Below are 5,126 nucleotides of genomic sequence, written 5' to 3'. Positions count from 1 at the left end.
TTACTTTATTAGCAAACGTTTTGGTTTGAAATTTGGCAGGATGATCTATTTAACATATTTCTGGAAGGCTCCTACTGAAAAACACAAATTGTGGTTGGTACTATTTCTAGACTTCAATGAATGGTTGAACGTGTTTGGCATTAGTGCTGGGTAAATAATTCAACTCTATTATAACTTGCTCCCTACACTTGAAAAATTTGTAATGTCACTAAGTATCATCTACTTGTCAAATGTTATTTTAGCGTATGTGATTTTAAAAAGTTAATGTGTAAAGGAATAACTTTCAGTCGATTAAATGTAGATTATCATTTGTTTGAGAGTGACATTTTATACCACTGAGCCATGTTGTAGTGAAGTCCCAGTGTTTTGCAGCACTAAGGATCTTCTCAAAGTTTTTCTGAATTATATTTGAACTCTAAGTAAATTTTTCTGGATCTTGGTAGACCAATTATGGATCTATCCTTCCAGGAACTATTTTTTGGCCCACTTATGCTGGACTAAAATCTTTCATTAATCATAGGGGAGGGGTATTAAAAATAATCTTATGACACCATGTAAACTTGTTCACTGATATGGGCTGGCCATCTGTAAGTTGAATGTTTGAATCATAGTACATACTCTCAAAATTTGTGATCTCATCTTTCATTTTAAGTTGCCTTGCATTTCACAATTGCTTACTGCTAAATCCTGCATCTCAAGGAACTGGGGCCCTGAAATATAGGAAATGAGAAATTGAAATGGGTCTTCAATTACTTTGTTGCATGTTGCATGGGCCTATGTGAGAAGTCTTGCCCTTGTTATCTGATGATGCAAGTAACTGGTACCTGGGATCCTAGGAATCATTGGGTCGTGCAGAAGAATAATATTTGTTAGACATCTTATCAGAAAAATTTGGGCATAATCAGTAGGAATGCTTCAGAAATATGGAGAAAAACAGTTTGCAATCAGTGAATTAAAACAATAAACAGAGAAGCAGAGTAAAATCCCTTATAGATTAGAGGAAAACAAAATTGGTTTTTTACCATGTGAATTCAGAAAACCAAGAACAGTTTGAATGTATCACAAGTTTATACCAAAGACACTGCGTTGATACTTTTTATATTCTAATATACATTTTAAACCTAATTATTTATATTCCAATTCTATTTATTGGAATAAATAAATTTTAATTTATTTGTGAAATTATCAACTAATTCTAGTAAGTTTCATTGTGTGAAATATAAAATCAGCACATATAAATATAAAATATATAACTATGTATAATATAAGAAAAAAGACACATGTTTTGCATTGTTCTGTTGTGGTTACAGTATCAAAGGCAACTCTGTTTTAAAGTATTATTACATTATCTCTACCTCAGTGTTTGATAGAGTTGGACCTAAAGCTTTACTATTTGTAGATTTACAGCCTGTAGGCAAGAGAAAACACTGTGATGAAAACATTACCAATTTAAGGCCTAATAATGAGAAGAAACATCTGGACTTCTCCTGCAACTATGAAAATATTTGGTGATAGAAATGCAGTAGTGTAACTTCCTGCCTGGTAGGATGGTAGACAGGCCAGGATATTAAGTAATCATGAATATGATCAATTTTTTTCCCCTTCTTGGCTTTAGTTACTTTTGAAATGTTAGATATAATAAACAATTATATTTTGATAAAATACCTTCTAGTCTGAACAGTTATGTCTGAACTGTTCATCTCTCTATGATCCCTTGTAACTAAGATTAGTTTTGTTCAAGTAAAACAATCTATGGTGTCAGGGTAAGATATTCTGATTGGTCTGTTCCTACATGGAAGAAGAATAAAGGGTCAGGTAGACATTTGTGCCAGTAAGACCTCACTTGGGAAAATGTCAACTGCAGAAGGTTAGAAGTAGCTCTTAAGCAAGGCTTACTTTGAATCCATTAGCTCCACAAAGCTAATTCAGTTGGATCAATTAGTACATGAAAAAGCCATCACCTTTGGACCTAGCAATAAATTATTGAAAGTATGATCAAATTCCAAATGAAAAAGACTTAAAATTGTCATTGACAAAAATAATTTGCAAATGTGAGCATTAACATGAACAATATATTTTTTCCACTATTCACAGAATTTTAGGGAAATAAGATCAGTAGCATTGTCAGGAACAATATAGTTTCCTTATTACAAGTAGGCAACCGTAGATATAAGTCTGTATAAAGATTGCATCATTAACTGCTTAAATTTGAGATACTACATGCTTCAGCAGCAGGTATTCCCAAATTACAATACAGAGATTAACATGGCAATTGCACAAGGATGATATGAAAATTTGTGAAGTATTCCGTATTTTTCTTTCTTCAGATGCAAGAAATGAAAAACAGTTATTAAAAAGTTGATTACAAAATAACAAGTGTAACAACACATGTAATTCATATAATCAAATTTAGTTTGACATCAGTGTATTAAATCTTCACCTCAGAAAGGCGTTTAAATACCATAAACTTTACAAAACTTTTGAAATTAGACAACATTGTCATTTTATCCCAAAGAAAAATAATATTAGGACCTAGGAAAAAAAGGAATCTAAAACTTTCTATATGGAATACAATCTGAAAGGACAAATTATACAAACAGAGAATAGTTTAAAATATTCTTTTTCAGACAAGCACCAGAAATACTTTTGTTTCTGTACTATTCATTTAAACAGATAAGTTAAAATTATTTCTGATTAAAATTTCACAAACTCTGCAGAAATCATTATACATGTATACAAAAACTCTTGAATACATTTTGACATCCAATGCAGGCAATTCACTTGGAAGAATTCCACGGAATTCATGAATTTTTTACAGTAAGTATTGGTGTTGCCGTACGCTGGTGGCTCAAACTCTAAAAAGAATTTTGAGGTATTACCAGGTGTAATAGACTCAGACAGGCCTACCACTATAAAGGTCATGATAAGGTCTCTAAAAGAGACTATTCAAGTTAATAAAGGGCAGAGGATTGCCCAAATATTTTACTCTCATATCTAAACTTGCTTAATCCCACACTGACTCAAAACAGTAAAGGAGGGTTTGGCACCACAGATACTGTAGCCTGGGTTCAGGAAATTACAGATAAAGGCCTTACAAGGCCATTAAAATCAATGGAAAACAAATGACAGGACTCTTAGACACAGGAGCTGACAGATCCTGTATAGCTGGAAAAGATTGTCCTATGGCCTGGCCAGTGCAAGAGACTTCTTCCTTAATTGGATTAGGGATGGCTTCTAATGTAGCTTAGTCAGCTCAGAGACTCAAATGGGTATGTGAAGGGCAGTAAGGCCACTTCAAACCTTATGTTATTCCCACCTTGCCCTTTTCTTTATGGGGCAGAGACATCATGCAAAACATGAAAATAAAATAGGACAAATTGACTCCTCGTCGAAGGAGCAAAATTTTTCACAGGGGCCACTGAGGAACAGCTTTATGCTGACAAAATAATATGGAAAAGTGTTGATCTTGTATGGATTAATCAGCGGCCCCTAACTCAAGAAAAGATTCAAGCCATACAGGACTTAGTTCAAGAACAATTGAGTCAAGGGAAGAATAGAAAAGACTACCAGTTCATGGAATACTCCATTTTTGGTAATTAAAAAAGAAGTCAGGAAAATGGAGATTATTACAAGATCTAAGGGCCATTAATGAGACCATGCATGACATGGGAGCCCTTCAACCAGGTCTACCCTCTCCTGTTGCAGTCCCACAGGGTAGATACATAATAATAATAAACTTACAGGATTGCTTTTTTACAATAAAATTACAACCAGAAGATTCCAAGAGATTTGCTTTCAGTGTCCCTTCGGCTAATTTTAAACAAACTTATAATAGGTACCAATGGAAAGTGCTACCTCAGGGCATGAAAAACAGCCCTACCTTAATTCAACAATATGTGAAAAGGGCTATAGAACAAATTAGAGAAAAATATCCAGGGGCATATATTATTCATTATATGGATGATATACTTATGGCCGATGAAACTAGAGAAAAGACAGAAAAAATATTACAGGATATGGTAGAAAAATTAACAAAATTCGGTTTGATAATAGCTCCTGATAAAGTTCAACATGAATGACCTTTAAATTATCTGGGAAAAGTGATTGGACATGATTATATTATGTCTCAAAAGACACAAATTAGAATAGATAAATGAAAAACATTAAATGATTTCCAAAAATTATTAGGGAATATTAATTGGATTCGGCCTAGTTTAAAAATAACTACAGGACAATTAGATCCTTTGATGAAAATGTTGGACGGAGACCCTAATCCTAAATCTACCAGAAAAATAACTCCTGCCCCCTTATCCTGTATAAAATTGGTAGAAAAAGCATTGAAAACAGCTAAAATACAGAAAATTAATATTGCACAAACATGGTCCTTTATAATTCTGGCTACCAGCTTTACTCCCACAGGATGTTTTTGGCAGGATGGGATACTAGAATGGATCCATTATTCCCATAACCGTGGAAAAACAGTTGCTTCATATCCCTTTTTTTGTGCTAATTTGATTTTAAAGGCTAAATTAAGAGCTAGAGAATTATTTGGCCAAGAAATACCTAACATTATTATCCCTTATAATAAGAAACAATTAGATCATTTGATACGATTTGATGATGATTGGAAATTTCTGTATTAACTGACACAGGTAAAATAAGCTTTCATATGCCCCAATATCCTTTTATAATGAAACCCCTGTGATATTTCCAAAGGTTTTTGTTACAGAACCTTTGGGCGGGGCATTAACTATTTTTACAGATGGATCTTCTAGCGGAAAGTCTGTGGTTTATTGCAGTACAAAACCACCATTAATATCTTCTGACCCAACTGTACCTGCACAACAGATTATTGCAGTTCTGCTAGCCTTTCAAAATTATTCAGAGGAGTTTAAACTTTACACAGATTCCCGCTATGTGGTTTCCTTGTTTCCTGCCATTGAAACAGCCCTAGTTACTGGTCATTCTAAAGTAAAAGACTAATTAATAAAATTACAACAGCTATTACAACAAAGAACGACAAAGGCATTTGTGGGACACATCAGGGGGCATAGTAATCTCCCTGTACCTTTGTCTCAAGGGAACAAGTTAGCAGACTTATTAACTAAGGAAAGTCATGTAATGTC

General features: G+C 33.7%; 1 pseudogene; it reads left to right on the top strand.

The window, feature by feature from the left end:
- Nucleotides 1-2,220: 2,220 nt before the first annotated feature.
- LOC138815122 (U6 spliceosomal RNA) lies at nt 2,221-2,317 on the top strand (annotated as a pseudogene).
- Nucleotides 2,318-5,126: the final 2,809 nt, after the last annotated feature.

This window comes from Dipodomys merriami, unplaced genomic scaffold (genome assembly GCF_024711535.1).
Source record: "Dipodomys merriami isolate MVZ:Mamm:240054 unplaced genomic scaffold, mDipMer1.0.p SCAF_622, whole genome shotgun sequence".
NCBI classification, from domain to species: Eukaryota; Metazoa; Chordata; class Mammalia; order Rodentia; family Heteromyidae; genus Dipodomys; species Dipodomys merriami.
This window is presented reverse-complemented; position numbering and strand designations above follow the sequence as displayed.